Source organism: Rhyacophila brunnea, unplaced genomic scaffold, assembly GCF_057557595.1.
Source record: "Rhyacophila brunnea isolate RB1 unplaced genomic scaffold, BYU_Rbru_1.0 scaffold_15, whole genome shotgun sequence".
In the NCBI taxonomy this organism is placed as follows: Eukaryota; Metazoa; Arthropoda; class Insecta; order Trichoptera; family Rhyacophilidae; genus Rhyacophila; species Rhyacophila brunnea.
In genome coordinates, this window is record NW_028232806.1 from 39154008 (window position 1) to 39172055 (window position 18048).

Below are 18048 nucleotides of genomic sequence, written 5' to 3' on the forward strand. Positions count from 1 at the left end.
AGTGACTTAATCTTTAAAGTAACTTTGCAATTATCTCAGTCAGACATTTTAATGACTTATTATTGTAAAATAGTAGTCAAAGTTTTTGCCCCCTCCATAAAAAAAAATAGGTTTGAACTGGCTGCACTGATTCTTGTTCTTTTTAGTTTTTATCAGTTGGCAATACTCGTTGGTCGAAGGCGGTCGACGTTATTAGACGTCAGTTTCCAGTGACGTCACGCTGCTATGGTCATGCTCGAAGGAAATCTCGTGCGGTTCACGGTCTAAATATTAGCAATAATTTCATTTAGTGGGACAGGGAATTTCACACTGTAAACATAGAAAATGACAGAGTGCATCACCGGAGAGTGTTCGTATAGTGTTTCACAAATAAATCCCGCATCGGGAGATGTGTTCTGGTTCCATAATTAATATTGTCAGATCAATCGGTGAGTTAATTTTTTGTCTATCGTATAACGATTCCCTTGACACGCAATATTTTATTATTGTTATATTTTACTATAATATGATTACTACCTATGTTTAAAACACACTTATTGAAAACAAGTGCAAGTCTTGATGCTTGATATTATTTATAATTTGGTGTAAAAAATATACTGTGATAGGGTGGAATCTGTGCGTATTTATTTATATGTGCCTAGTGTTTGACAGTTGTATTTATCCTGTCATCTGAAAACTTATGTAAACTGTTAAAGCAGGTTATTGCAACCTTTTCAACATAATATAATATTTTGAGAGTGATATTAAAATAAAACAGGCTCTACGAGCGGTGAATGTACAATGGGTGAATGGCCAGCATTTACTCGATCGACTTCCTGTGTTGCTTTATCTATTTGGAAGTTTCGTTTTTGTTAAGGTCACCATGTTCTGCTTAGGTGCGATCTTCTCCCACGCTCAATTTGAAATTTTCATCTAAATAGTTATTAATTTAATACATCGCACGCGGCTTCAGCGGGTATGAAAATAAATAGCACGCTGTAAATCAAACATTTTCTCGATTGAGTTTACGACAAATTTAATGGACACCACTGCTGTTATTTTATTACACTAGTACCTACCTAGACTAGTACAGTGTTTTCCCAACAAAATAGTGACAACAAACAAAAAAGTAAATTCTGTCACTGTCATGTGGCTCCGCGAGAGAGGTCCGACTCCGAGTGCATGTAAAAGCAATCACATCTGTTTAAAAACTTACCTGTCTGTTCCTATCCTAGATAGATTCCTATTATATCAAAACATTGGTTCTTATGGCACCAGGAACTGATAATGTTCACAGGTCCTTACGTTTTTTGTAAATCAAAAGTAATTTGCAGCGCAAAGGATTGCATTATTTCGAATGAATCTCTAGGGGCTTCCCCAACTTTTACCACGATTTAATAATTCATTTTGTCTTGTCTTGAAATGTATGTCTATGATTGGTTTATACGCGTACTGTTTCAATAATATTTGTAGCCCTTTCCTGACCGTTTTTAAATTAAGTAGAATAAGTAGTTATTACCCATGTACATATTCTGTTTTATTTTAATTAAGTTGGTAATGCATGTTTTTTCCACCAAGAATAGGTACCATTTACTTCAAGTTAAACATTTCAAATTTAACGTGATTTGTTAGGCATGTTTTTTAATTATTGAAAAGCAAAAGGTCCACTATCAATGTTTGAAACAAACTTTTACTTTTTTGTCGAGAATCTCAGTAATCCAATTATGTACTTATCTACAATCTATACTTAGTTCATCTACTTATGTGATAGATACCTACGCGGTGTATGAATTTTATGTATTCACATGTTGTAGATATGTAGGTCCTACGTACAAAGATCAGCCCCAGGATGACCAAAAACTTGTTTTAACGCTATTATATTCATTACGACGTAATAAAAGCAAGGCCCCCATATCCTGAAGCGGGTCCTCAGGCCAATATCTTTGCCGGGCCCCTTATTTATCGCCAAGGTTAAAGGCAGTCTACGCTCTACACAGTCTACACTCTACCTGCAGTAGGTATTGTTTTCCACAAAATTGTGGAGTTGTCGAGTACCTATCAATATCTACACATCAACCAAAAATTGGATCGTATAACAATAATAAAAAGGTAATAACCCCGAAGTAAAGTAGGGCCGCAGGCGACTATTTTTTTACAATTAGAACAAATTTAAGATGTGTGTTTATCTAGTCGACCCGCCATGCCGCCCCCCCCCCGGAGCCCGGCCCCCTAGGCTAGAGCTCTGTCAGCCTGTGGGGGCTATGATAAAAGCTACATAACGACCTTAAAATATATATATTAATAATTGTATATGTGTATATTAATAATTAATATACCTACCTACCTATAAACATCGTGTACATAACAAATTATTAATTCACTAATTAAGACATTCACAACATGACATTTAGATTAAAAAAGAACAGGTAAATCAAGTTAAGTATAATAAAAATACAAAGCAAAGATCTTGTAGAAGAAAATAAAATTTAAAAATAATGCACAACGCATCGCTAAAAATGACGTCTTGACTAGCCAACCATCGCTATTGGTGACTGAAGCCTGACACTAGGCAACAGTTTTGATCCAGATGAGGTCTTGGTTGCGAGTTGCGATCACACAGGTCATAGGTAATTGATGGGTGCATTCTGCATACACATTCAACATTTACAGAACGTCAGGATTGGAAACCATCCCTCGTGAAAGGAGGCAAATATGGCACGAGATTGAAAAGCGAGCATGCTTTGAAGAAAGACTGTGAAGCAATACTCGTTTGAGAAATTATCGAAAAGAAAATAGTTAAATAAAGATGTCGAATGAACTTACTAAAACAAGCTTGTAGGTCTTTTAAGAACTCATGATAATGAACCCATATTTAAAAAGGTGCTACGCACTAACGAAATGTACGAATGTACGTGATACATTTGGATTCTTCAATGGCTAGAGTTTATCTCTTGATAAATTCTAGAAGCAGAACTGTGGAAGTGATGTGTCAGTAAATAGATAAGTTGAGTCAAACAATATGTCGAGATTTTTCACCTGTATTATTTACAGATTAAAAAAAATCAATAAGAAATAACAATTTTATGTACCTAAGGTACCGTAGAGTTATATAATTTAATATTCTGGTATAATAACGAGACCACAACACGTGTGGGTTAAGTCAGGAGATGGGGAACCTTTTTTTGAAAAAAAACACTCTCCACGCAATGTATTTATTATCTTTTCCGTTCAAGCTTATCTCGTAATTCATGCGGTCACCCAAAGATTTCTTGGCGGTCTAATGTGGACCGCGACGGACGTCTTGCTCTGGCCTGATATATTATTCATGTTATCTATTCACTAATCATTAATCACTAACCGATACGAATAACGTAAGTTTGTAGGTATCTACTTGCTTAAATACTTGGTGGTTATCAAAATTTAGGATGGCAGATTTTTAAAAATAGTTATAGACTATTTCCGTGTATGGCGTGAATATGTTGATAAGTCTAAAAACATTAATTCTCAGGGTAGCTATGAACGTTTCGCTTTGTGTGACAAATCAGATTATATTATGTTTTTAGATTTTAGTAAAATGTTTGTAAATTCTCAACAAACTAAAATTTAAAAACATTCCTGCCCATCTATTCTATACACAAGACTGCTATCTGCAGCTATCGAGGGTAGTTTTTCATATGTTTGTATCGAAGTGTTATAATATTGTTACAATAAGTTAGCCCTCTAAACAGTCAAAACTGTCTTATCTCGCTCTAAAATTTAGCACAGCCAAGAGAGGTGCTGTTAAAACATAGCACTTATTGTAACAATTACTAATACTTATACGTACAATAATATACAAAAATGATACTTATACATACAATAATATACAATAGATACAAAAATGTTAAAAACTACCCTTGATAGCTGCCGATAGCAGTCTTGTGTATAGAATAGATGCGCTGATTTACCATAGAAAACCAACTTCACAAATAGCTGCCCCGAGAATTATTGATGTTTTTAGATTTATCAACATATTCACGCCTCGGTGTCTAATATAATAATTTTAATGGTTTTGAAACAAAGTTAATTATGTTAATTCTGCTTGTTCAGTTATAGTCGACCGTTCTGAAGATGGGTTTATAGCCCGAAATAGCTGTCAACGTGAATGACTAAGCTAAAATAGAATTAACAAAACCCAACATAATTTCAAAACCATTATAATGGAGTTCTACCACGTAGATGTCAGTTACAATATTAGATACTAATTTCTTTTATTTTGTTAACTGTCAATTCATGGTGGAACTGCATTGTATTGTTGTTTTTATTTAATAAAACGCAATTTTTTTGTAGTACTTGTAGTAGATACTAGTTAAATATTAACATGTGGCAGTACCATCTGTCAACATTCTCATACGTCTTCTCCATGTCTCCCTCTCTCTCATACAGTTACATCTTTGAACATACACAACTTGAAAACACCTATACCCACTAGAAAAAATCGTATTTGAAAAAAAATACGAAACTGGTGTCGCGCCAATCTTTGCATTAACCCGGATTCAAATCCCTAGATATGCTACTCGTATTACTGCACTGCAAGCATAGTATGCCAAACTATTGTGAGAGTATCATTTGTGTTCCTTCACGACTTGATTAAATGATTCCTCCGATTTTTCAAATTTAAAGTTTCCGTTTATACAATATGTATTTTTATTACGTTTTATCTGTCTCGCTTTTTCTTACACAGTTTCATATGTTGTTTCTCGTGCGCTATAGATAATAATTTAAGACAAATATATTATAATAAGGTAAATAATAAATTTAACAATATAAATGTTATTACATGCCTACCAGATATTATCGTATTTAAGTTTAATATGTTTTCATGTTCAAGACGATGTTTTCACAATCTCTTGCATTTGTTATAGGTACCTACATTTTTCAGTACATTTCCCCATTGTTTAAAAACGTTTCCTTAATATGTAATTACTTACGTTGTCTTGGGTCAGCGACTGTGAACCTTTTTATGCAAAAACTAAAAAAAAATACTGCCAGATAATAAAATCATAAATAATACTTACTGGGAAAAAAATATTAGTAAATAACGGCGTCCCTAATGATGCCAATGCCCATTATTTAGCTTTCCTTCTCATTTTTTTTCCGTTCATCGAGTGATTTTCCTCTCAAAAAACAAAAACTTCAAACGGCTTTTCCTGACAAAAATTAAATCTTATTTTTCATCCGGATGGCCTTTTGCCATATTGAATTGCACTCTATTGCACTACATTTTTTTTCAGGTTCCTAATTCATTTTGTATATACTTATCCATCAAAACTTTCCCACTTTTACCTGGACGTTTAACTAGAGTCTGTATTCTATAAGCTGGCGTTCACGTCACGTCGTTTGCAGACGGAAAGCATTGTGCCATCGCGTTCGACTGTTGCAAGTTTTCAATGGGGGGGACTGAGGAGGAATGCAATGCTGAAGGGGAGGGGGAAACCGCACGCCAGCTTATAGAAGACAGACTCTACGTATCGTTCCGAAATCGGGTCGCTGCTAGCCTCTAAAATTCCGAAATATATTGTTTCCCGGTTATGCTTCAATCAAGATCCGGGACAGGGACTGGTTTTCCGGTTCGATTTCTACTTACATACAAACGTATATCGCGTGCTAGCAGAATTTTTGCGTGTGGCTCACGTGTCATACGTTTGCCACCACTGACTTGTGTCTAATTTTGTAATAATACCAAACTTAATTAGCTATTTAAATAATTTGTCATATGTATTTACTTCTCTACTTTTCTCATTATAGTAAGTAGGAGGTACTTACATAATATTAGGTATGTACTTGTATAGATACGTGGACAAAATACTTGCCCTTCTGTAGACCCTTTTATCAACTTAATATCTACTATCTAGGCTCATACAGTTAAAATGAAAGGTTATCTGTTATCGTTTGTTTGTAACCATTTTTACGATGTTCTTGTCTGTCTACAAGTCTCTGGTGATTATCTAGGACAGTGGTGGCGTACCTATGGCACGCGCTGGCACTTGAAAGAATCTTATATGAAATCAATTTTATAAAATAATTTTGCATTTTTACATTGGCTATTCTTAATCACACTTGCAATATTGCCCGAACGGTAGTCATTATAATAATATTACAAACATTTGGTTTAAATGGATTCTCAACATTGTTTTTGGATGGTCAAAGGTTCTAATTGTAAATTCATGACAGTCGCAATTAAAGATGTTACATGTCTAATAAAACAAGTTTTCTGACGTAAACCTCTTGTCATCAGTTTTCTCACCAGCATGGTATCTTGGTTGGTTATACTGTTATGGGTTGGTTTTATTAAAAGATATTATTAATTATATTTAACGTTTTCTTTTATTCCGATTTATAACACAAAATCACATACAATTATTATTACTGAAGTTTTAATACAAAGTTGAATATTACAAGGTACACAATGCGTCTTTCTTGTGAGACGTCCAGCTGAAGAGTAATTTGTTATTCTGAAATACTTCTAGGAAGGAAACAATAAATATGATGCAAAAAACTTAAGAAATGACAAGATGCAACATGTTTCAGCCTGTCGAACCCACAGGCTGACAAACTAACGGTACAAATTTGAATGGCACATAACACCTCCCTTCAAAAGAATAAACTTATGGTATACAATTTTTACCATGAGTTTGGTTAAAAGAAATTATAATCATATTAATACATTGGTTTTCGAAAATAGATTTTGTTGTGAACAATATATTGTGATGTGTGACAAATAGATTTAGAACAATTGAAGTCATATTACATACAGGTATATATATATATATATATATATATTTTTACATTTAGAAAAACAATAAAATTCTTAATATTAGTACATATTATAATAAAGTAAATAATAACATAATCCTTTGAATGAGATTATTTATTGTGAGGGATCTAAATTAGCTTGCTTAATTCTATTTGTGTGAACCTTAACTAACTTATTCTGAACCTTAATTGTAACATTTAACGGACTGTTAACCTTGACAATTTCGTAAGGTCCTTGGAAATTAGGAGATAATTTTTTTGATTTATTTATTTTAGAGGCGTTATTGGTTAAGTATATTTTATCACCGATTTCAAATGTTCTTAATGTTTGTTTAAGGTTATTTCGAGAGATTTTATTTTTCTGACAAGATTCACATTGTTTAATGTAATCTTTGATGTCTTTTTTCATATTCGTCCATTTGTATTTTAGACGTACGCGATTTAAGGTTCTGTGATATCCGGAATGTTCGTTTACGGGAGACAAATGATATTCTTTAAGTATTTGTGGAATTTCATTGTGATTAGGGTTAATTATCGTACTTATTTCTGAAGCTATTTCTTTGGATATTGATTTATCATTCGAAATACAGTGTGCAATCGATTGTTTTTGATTTGTAAGAGATTCATCGGTTTCATTCAAGTTGACATTGACATTTTCATTTTGTTTCTCGATGAAGTCATTGTATGAATATGAAGGATTACACGCTGAAGAATTATTTATGAGAACAGTACTTTGATTGTCGATTTGAGAAAAAGCGTTAGTATTAGAGTTTGTAAAATCAACGAAACTTTCGTGTTTATTAAATGGTTCGAGAGTTATTTTATTTGATAAGATATTGACTGACTTAATACTGTTGTTGACGATTGTGGCATATACTTTATTTCCTGGAAGTACCTTTGCAAGAGTACGTGATAAGTATACGTCTGGAAGTATTTGGATATTTGGTATAACACCTTCGTTAATTTCAGGATTTTGAACAACTAATTCTATAAGGGTTTTGGATCTAGGCTTTAAAGTATAAATAGGATTGATTTTATTGAATATAGGAATAATTTTATCGTGAATATGTAATGTATTTGTTTCGTAGTCAATCTTTGCATTATTATTGACGAAAAAGTCATGACCTAGTAATCCGTCGTAAGGAATATTAGTGACATGGTTTGAAATGACGTGAATAGTATGATGAAGTTCCTTATATTTTAAAGGAAATGTCAAATTAACTGTTCCGATAGTTTTTACTGGATTCGGAGAGTTATCGATACCTTTGAGCGTGACGAGTTCAGTTTCATTAACAAGTTCGTTTCCATCTAGGGAACTTATTTTTACTAATGAGATGTCGGCGCCAGTATCAATAAATAATTTTAGATTTTTTTTTTCTGTATATGGAAATTCAACATACGATGTATTTGGTTCTAATGAAAATATTCTGCCTGAATGCTTCGCACGTACCGGGAGGAGGCAGGTCTCCTGGAGTGCTGGGAGTTGATAATTTTGAGAATTTTGTGAATATTGCGAATTTTGCGGAGATTGATGGAAAGAAACATTTTGATTTGTTTGATTAGTTTGAAGCTGAGAAGGATTCGAATTATTTTTAAAACGATTATTGTACTGTCGTTTTCTGCAATCTTCGATTAAGTGTCCTGATTTTTTGCAATATCTGCACACTTTATTTACTGAAGTTTTGAACTGATTTATGTTTTGATTATTGTAATTGAAATGATGTGACTGATTATGATTATTATTTTTATAGTTTATGTGCATACCTTTGAAATCATTTAAAATCTTATCCTCGTCTATAGCCACGTTTGCTGCTTCTGTTAATGTTGTTGGTTTAGACAATCGAACTACCATAGACGTTTGAGGATGGATTCCTAGCATGAAAGTATTTAGAGCACTATCCTCGATTTGTTTAATGCGACCTTTTAACTCGTCGTCATCTTTATGTAATAGTCTAATTGCGTTGATGAGGTTATTTTTGCAATTCTCTACACGCTGAATAAATTTGATAATAGGTTCTTTATAATCCTGTTTGCAATTTCTGAGTTCTAATTCTAATTGTGATGTATGCTTATTTTCACCGTGAGTAGTATTTAGAAAAGATTTGAAATTGTCATAAGATTCAAATTTATAATTCGAAATTGTATATTTGGCGTTACCTACTACGCAGTGAATCATGTATTTTAACAGGACGGGTTTTAATTCATTCGGACATATTTCAAAAGCCGTATCACAGTCATTAAGAAATGGGTATAGATTTTTCCTTTCTCCATCGAAGGTTGAAATAAATTTCATCAGGGTATCTAAGCTTAGTGACGACATAGTATTATTGTAGTTATTGATAATTTTCATATAAATGAATGAATAATTAATTTACCGTTCTGTTGTGGAGAATAAATACCTACACTTTACACTGTCACTGTTATATACACTAAGCACTTGACACTCGGAGATTATGTCTTGATGATATTGGAGATTTGAAAACTTGGAGACTTGAAGATCTGATGGACGCTTGAAGAATATGAAGCTGTAGCTTGAAGCATTTGAAGCTGGAGCTTGAAGAATTGGAGTTGGAGCTTGTAGAAAAGGAGTTGGAGCTTGAAGAATTCGAGATTGGAGTTCGACGAATTCGAGTTTTGATTTTGAAGAATTGGAGATTATTCGTCGAATTTAGGAATTTGAAGATATTTGAAGACTCTTGATTTAATGATTTTGAAGATTTAGGAGAATATACAACTTTATATTATTAATTAGATTTTTAATTTCCGTTCGTTTTTCACAACGATGTACTTTAAAAAACAATTAGTTTATACGTAATATTATTATGTGTTTTATTTTTAGGATTCTTGCTATTTTTAAAGAATTTGAATTCACCGTTAATTTATTTCACGTTATTTAGCTTTATCCACACTTCCTGACACCAATTTTATGTTATGGGTTGGTTTTATTAAAAGATATTATTAATTATATTTAACGTTTTCTTTTATTCCGATTTATAACACAAAATCACATACAATTATTATTACTGAAGTTTTAATACAAAGTTGAATATTACAAGGTACACAATGCGTCTTTCTTGTGAGACGTCCAGCTGAAGAGTAATTTGTTATTCTGAAATACTTCTAGGAAGGAAACAATAAATATGATGCAAAAAACTTAAGAAATGACAAGATGCAACATGTTTCAGCCTGTCGAACCCACAGGCTGACAAACTAACGGTACAAATTTGAATGGCACATAACAATACATCCTCCTTGTAAATTCAGAAATATCGTATTTGTTGAGGTTTCCTCGGTTTTTTTAATGATTATGTGTGTTAAACTGGTTAAATCTTCTGCTTGTATGAAAACAAACATCGCATTTAGTTTTCACCAATATGTGTCATACTTATTATTGCATAATAATAAATATAGTGTTTAAATTTATTTTATATTTCTCACTTTATGGAGAAGGCAGGGCGAAAATAAAAACATAAACATTTCCGTAAATTTAGTAATATTACTAATATGCACATAATGTAATTTATAATTTACCCCCGATATTAGTCTTTGACACGCCACTCATTATTACGAATATTTTGGTACGTACGTATACAAATGTTCGCCATCGCTGATCTAGGACCTGGGTAGGTACTAATAATTACCCGAGCATCAATAATTTAACTGAACTTACGTACTTCAGTACTAAATAATTCAAGATAAAAATAACTTTTTATATACCACGTTTTTAAATTTTCTGTTGAATCATATAAACTTGACATATCCATGTATTAATAAAACCTTTTTATTGTACTTGATAGAAATACTGAATAAATATTATAGAATACAGAAATGTCATTTTGACATTTCATATTGATTTCCATAGTAACGCACGTATATATTAATAATTTAGTTGCTAGGACTCCCTAAGCAACCAATAATAGTGTTTTACTTTTACGAATTTTTTCCGAAATAACTTTCCATACAAAACAGAATTAAATGAAAATGAATTCGGTTCTGCTTAAAGATTGCTAAAAGTATTAAAAGAATGCATTGTCGTCGTGTTCTGATATATTCTAAAAGTTTCAAATGTCTAGCTATTCGGGAAGCCAGTTAAAAATCTTGGACAAACAAGAAAAAAATTGTACTGCACAAGAAAAAATCTGTACCGGACAAACAAGAATACGAGCTAATAAAAATAGTCCCTGCCTATCATCATTACAATAAAGGGACTGTTTTGGTGAACTTCCGGGACCTCACAATGCTGAAACGTTGATTTCTCCCTTACTTTTTTGGTTTCCAAAACTTCTATGGTTACATAACTCAGAAATACTTACCCTTAAATCTTTAAAAAATACGTTTCTGAGGTGATTACGAATTATAATAATCTAATATCTATGGTTACGAAAAATTCGTTTCAACGATTGATATGCCTCTTGATTTTTTTTAGCAAGGAATTGGATACGTCAATCTTATCTCTCACAATTTTACGTCTATAAATTTACAAGAAATGAATATTATTAGATTGTCAATTTTTCCGTATGTAAAAATAAAACAACGCCTTACAGAGGTTGCGTAGCCATGATGATATCTTTCTACCCATGCTTCTGTTACCCTCAACCTTTCATAGTAAAGCATATTTCATATATTGAAGTATGCAAGTTTTCTGCAGTTTATAGTATGAGTAATATCCCATTGGCTTATTACGTCATTCATCTTAAAACCTCTTATGTAATTGGTAATATTGTGATCTGACAATAAAATCCTCGTCGTCGGTACACCACTCATACGGCCACATCTCGAAATCTTCAGCAGTTAACGTTCAGGTTTCCAATTCAGTAGGTTGACCAATACGGATCCAATGTATTAACAGTTATTTAATTAGATTATTATGAATTTGGGATATTTCGTTGGTACCCCACCTATCGATTTACAATATTATAATATTGTGTTTTCCTAGATGTACATACATTGGGTTATGTTTAATAATTAATTAACGAGGCCGCACTATGTAACTATGTATAATCATTAATCATAAAGCAAGTTTGTTTATTTTTCGATATGGACCGTTAAAGTTTATGACTTATAAATAAATATAATATTTGTCAGCAAATTTAAACGTTATTAACACTAAATGAGCATATATTTATGTGTTTATCACATGTGTTTAAAATATAACATTAATTAATTAGTAATTAATTACAAAATGGAATTACCCACTGAAGTCAAACATTGATAACAATGATAACATTGATAACTTACCTCACTTCTTATACTGTAAGTGATATACCTATCTACATATATTATTAACTGTAAACTTGGATAATTATGTATATAAGTGTATAATATTTAGTTGGGTAGTATTTAATTACTGAGTAATATCCAGGGAACTAATAGGGATTGCAATACCGGTATTCCAGTATTTATCAATACCGAAATACCGGTTTTTAAAATCTGAAATACCGGAATTTTCGGTATTAAGAATCGTTTACGTTTTTGAAAATGAATTATAAGTTATGTGCTGCTAAAATGCAAATATAGTGAGTGAATCCAACAGAGGTGAAAAAATAATAAAACAAATTTCATCAAATATATTTAAGTATAGGTATAAGTAATTGTCGCGGTGAATCATCATAATATTATTTCGAAATAAAAAACATCCGTGACAAAAATTCAATTATTCTATAATTATTGATGACTGTACAAGCGTTGAATTTAAGAAGCTTTTCCTGCAGCCGGACTTATTTGCACTTGATGAAATTTTGAGGGCTCTAGTTATAATTATCAATATATTCAAATTATTTGTAAAAAATCACTAGCACAATTATGATGAATACATATTTTTAAATGTCAACATAATAAATGTAGGTAAGTATGTAGGTTTTTGCTATAAAACAATATTGTACTAGCTATATTTATTGATAAGCACCTACTTCTGTTTTTCTTAATACCGGTATTCAATAAGAAATACCGAAAAACCGGTATTGACATTTTCATTCGGTATTGCAATTCCTAGGAACTAATATCGAAGTATGACGTTTGTCCGTCAAGCATCCATACTTCGCGCCATGTCCTTGGTTTACCTATGTCAAAGACCTAGATAATAATTATAATAGGCCGATCAGAAGGATTCACTTGACAAGCGGTGTTTAACAAATCTGATAATAACATTACGTGTCTACGTTTTGAAACTAGACGCAATTGAGTACCTACAGATTACGTTAGCACTTGAGTGACAGTGAAATTTCATGAATGAAAGTAAATCAAGATAAACATGCGTTTCTTTGAGTTTTATCGTAGTGTTGTTTTCATCGCAGACACAGCATCATTCAAGTTCATGGCAACGCGCTTTTGTTTGTCAATAAACATAATATGTCATGCGTAGCTCTAAATTGGCCGCCCTTGGAACAGACAGTCAATCCGGCACGCAGGAGATCGTCGATTAAAGTAGGATGAACCATTTTCCAAATATCGACGATAATATAGGTCAGGGTTGGCGAACCTTTTTACGTACGCGTGCCAAATATTTCCAAATATTATTTTTAGCCTGTCTGACGTGCCGAGCAGTTTTTCATAGAGAAAAATAGTTTAAATACAGTCGAACTTGGTTATTACGATCACGGAAATAGCGAGATCTCGGATGTAATGAGGAAACATTCCTTGACATTTTAGTTTATGATTTTCTCCATACATCTATTCATTTTTATAACTATCTACTTATCGGGTATACCGAGCAAAGCTGTCAATGTGTCGATCGTTTAAAAACAACATTTTCGACCCTAAGCAATAAAATTCGACCGGGCAGTTAACTAGACCTATGCCGCCGGGATCGGATTACGTTTGTGACACTAGTTAAGTGTCTAAGTACCTAATTGGTGTTTTCGCCGACACCATTGAAAAAGTATCCACGCATATGGTTGAAATTGAATGTAAAAAATCCAAGCTTTGTGAAGTCAGTAAGTACCTACCAGCGCCGGCGGCTCAGCACTTTATTACAATAAAGAACTTCTTTCGTAGTTTATGAACGCCATGCTTGTTTCGGGGATTTTTACGATGGTTTTCAGATTTTTTTATGTTCTATGCTTAAATAGAACGTGTCGCGAAAAATATTATCTAACGATATAACGAGTAATGGTTATAATGTGCAAATTCAGTCGTTCCCATCTTCCTCGTAATAACCAAGTTCGACTGTAATTCTATTAAAAAAAGTTATAAAAATATAATTGAGTTCTTGAGTATTTCTGTATTATCTACTTAGTTTGGTACATAAATTTTAAATATAGGGCATTCTCTAGCTACAGTGGTTGAGACCTGTATAGACATTGTAAAATGATTGTTAATCGATCAAAATCAGAGGTTCGCGGCGCGGCTTCCCCCGCTGCCTGGTGAGATCAGTGCAATAATATTATGTGACCCATAAAACCTAGGGACCGACCTATGCAATTTAAATCAAACGTAATGCTTACTCTTGAGGAGTATTTGCCTGCCATTTTTTATACAACGCTATCTGTCATGTATGCATGAATTTCGTCGTTTCCGTTTGCGCATCGATTGGTAAACATTATTGGTAAAAATATTATTAAAAACCGAATAAAATACACATGCGTATGTTGTCATTATTTTTTAATATTGTATTCCTACTTAATATATTTATTTGTAAAACTTTTAAAATATTTTTTAAATTATTATATCTTTATTTTTTGTCTTCAACATAAATCATCTTGCGTGCCACTATTGGGACGCGTGCCGTAGGTTCGTAATCGCTGATATAAGGTATTGTCACCGAATAATGTGTAGTTATTTGAATAGATTTCGTGTTTTTTTATTTCAATTCGTGACACTCAGTATGCGGGTACACTAAGCGCTTAACGTCAGCGGACAGCAGAGCCAGTCCAAAAAACAAAAATTTTCTTTCTTAACTATCTTCTTTAAGCACTACGGTGCATGGTTGCAGCATCAGTCCCGTGCGGCTCCGTCTCGGGACGGAATGAGCACTTAAAATCACTTCTTTTAGACACGTTTAAAGTGTCATAATAAGCGGTGGGCACTTTAACGTATCCCTTTCCTTGATGCGACTTAAGGTCTGCCGATCATTACAGCGACTTGACGCAACAACAAATTGCTGGATGTAGCAGTCTTGCTAAATATTTCAGGGACGGTTGTTATATTGGGATATTACACTTGTGTCACACTCATTGATTAGCGCCGCTTATTCTCAATTCGCCTGAACATTCCTTCCGGAGTGCAGTTCCCTGCATCGGATTCTCGTGTCCAGACCGTACGCGCAAAAAACAGTTGCGAGATCTGTCGCACGCACGGGTCTGTTGTTTAGCTCTGATTTCCAATAATCCGCTTTAATTTGTGTCGCACATAAAAATAATATGTACGGCTGCATCACGTTCATTATGCCCTTGTGATTTGTTGGCATTCTCAAAACACGTGTATTTTAATGAACCTGCCGTTATAAGCAGCGTCGATGCGACATTATTGGATAGAAAAAAAACATCTTGGCGCATCATGGCATCAATATGGCTCTATTATCTGGAGTCTGTATGAAGTTTCCTATAAGCTTATTTTAGAGCGCGTCCAATTCTTCGATGTCTTTATTTTAAGACATTAGCTACTTTCCTTTTAATAATTCGTCAAACGATTACTTTCCGACACTCTTTCTTTAAGCACTAAGGTGCATGGTTGATACATCAGTCCCGTGCAGCATCGCTTCGGGACAAGGAAGCGTGGCACTAAAATCTTTTCATTCCGACACGTTTATAGCGTCATGGAAGGCGGCCGTGCACAAACCGTGGGTGGAGATGGGGAAACACAAATCATTGCCTTTCTACAAGGCATGCTCACTTTTCACTCTCTTGAATCTCCTAGGTCACTTCTGCTCTTGAAACATTTTTGCCTGCTACCACGAGGGATAGTTTCTAATCCTGGCGTCCTAAAAAAATAATTTACATGCGCCTGTCAATTACCTACGTGGTCGCAGCCATAACCTATTCTGGGTCAGAACTGTTTCCTCGAGTCAACCCTATCGGGTACCATTAGCGAGGGGTGCAAGATTAGTAAATGCGCTCCTTAAAGACATAGACATTTTCGATGATGTACTTTGCATTTTGTTTTTGAAACTTTATTCTGTTGTATACAATTGTGTTTTTATTAATCTTATTCTTCTTCTCTCTTGTGTGAGTAATATTAGTTGGGTATAATGTAAATCTCATATTGTGAACGTCTTGAATTTTGATTTGTTATGTCCACAATGTATTGTTTTCTTAAATAAATATCGCTGATATGTGTGTTTGAAAGATTCGCCGTCACAACACACAGAATCCATACTATTGATAGCTCGTCGTTTTTCAACAATGACATTATTAATGGACAACGCACTCAGTACAGTAACTAGTAAGTAAATTCGCGCATAGCGACATTCGTATATGTGTAGGTAGACGTCACGTGACAAAATTTCGCAATTTCCATTATGCGATATCGCGCATTGGGAATTTATAGTAATATCACCTTTATTGTAATGGCGTTAGAACAGTGTTTCTAGTGTCAATGTTTATTTGAGTGAGCGATATTGATATTAAAATATGAATTATGCTATTCGGCAGACCCGACAAAAAGTGGGTGTCATTTTTTTTCCAGATGCTTTGTCCATATTAATGTCATTGTTTTTCCAGCAATTTGAAGCGATGGCTGTGTCCGCCTGTCAGATCTCGCAGAGAGAGCGCGAAATGACAACCATAATGTAAAGAGTGTAATGAATGACATTTCAGGTTAAGCAATATCTTTCCCACAATTGAAACACTGCGTTGGTATATGTATTTAAATTTGATAACTGCAGGCACTACTCCTGTAATTTCTTTATCCGGTTTGAATAATTTGACAGTGACAATGGTAGTCGCGTTTGTGTGCGTGCAGTGAATGCACCATTCTTTGTTGGCATATCTGACTTGAGGATTATGTTAGTGTCGAGCCAAATGTCAATGTGCGTGGCGCCTAAGTATTATCAAAAGTTATCAGTTATCACGGATAATAAATGTCAATATAGGTACTCGAAAGAGATTATAATAAAATGGCTCTATCACAGAACAGATAATAAATAGAATACCGATAGGCAATATTCAATACGCCGCATGGTGAAGCAGTGTTTTGAATGTGTGCGTGTCCTACGAAAATGAAACACGCATTATGCACGTGCAATAGTGTGTGTAATACACCAACATTAAATAACCGAGAGCAGTTTTTAGTATTCGACGTAAAACGTATTCTTAACACGTGTGTAAGTTTAACCCGGGTTCTTCCTTACTCGAGTCGGTTATCTGCTATCGCCTTACCCGTTGTGTATTTCAGTTCCCATTATTTTTGAGTTCCCTGGGCTCTATAGTCTATACTATATCCTTTACAATTAGTTATGTACTTGGGCGCAGGTGTAACCATTGGCAATATTATTTATCCATCAATCAATTACTCTTATCTTATAGTATCCATTCTCATAACATAATATACCTAATAGTTACATGCAGGTATATTATAATAACGCGTTGTTTACTTATACGCTCAGGTTTTGTGTGGCTTAGGCATACTTTTTGATAGTTTTTTGCCTGGTTATTGTTGATAAGTTGACCTTCGTTTTGTAGAGTACTTAGTGTTTGTATGAAACTCTATAGTGGCATCTCGTCTTACAACATGACATGACACAGTTTTTTGCAGGAGTATTCAACGTCCCTATTAAATTATATTTTAATGTATATATAATTTGTTATTTTTAAGAGAATCAGTGTTTAGCGGTAAGCAATTCAATTTCAATTAGCAAAGACAAAATGAATTTTTGATTTTGCATATAATGACTGTGATGGTCGCGTCTACATCGGAAAACCCCAATGAGAGAGATATTAGGATTAATGAGCTTATAATATGTATAAAGGGTAATAGTTTTTCGGAATTTGCAAACCAAATACATAAGTAGTAATTGAAAATCATACACAAGTCGCGAAGGATGACTTTTGGAAAGAGGTAGAGGCTGTGGAGAATGCACACCTGTCAGGTATATTTACAGGAAATAATAAGACAATTCGATTTTCCTTTTGATGAATATGTATGTACACACTAATGAAAACGACACACCAAATCGATGAAATTTCAAAAGCTCACTGACGATATAAAATTGAGCGATGAGTTTGAATTATGTATTTCCCTAAACATTTATAAACAAAATATATTGTCATCTTTGAAAACATCCGTTGTGTATCCATATCAGTTTACAATTTCACACGTCAAACTAGGCACAATATCAGA

General features: G+C 33.6%; 1 protein-coding gene across 1 annotated transcript in view; it reads left to right on the plus strand.

Moving 5' to 3' along the window:
- The first annotated feature begins 168 nt into the window (after positions 1-168).
- LOC147075314 (beta-1,3-galactosyltransferase 5-like) overlaps positions 169-18048 on the plus strand; it is a 126620-nt gene continuing 108740 nt past the window's right edge. The window contains exon 1 of the mRNA XM_085942757.1: positions 169-428. The gene's annotated coding sequence lies outside the window, so the exon portion shown is untranslated. The remainder of the gene's footprint in view (positions 429-18048) is intronic.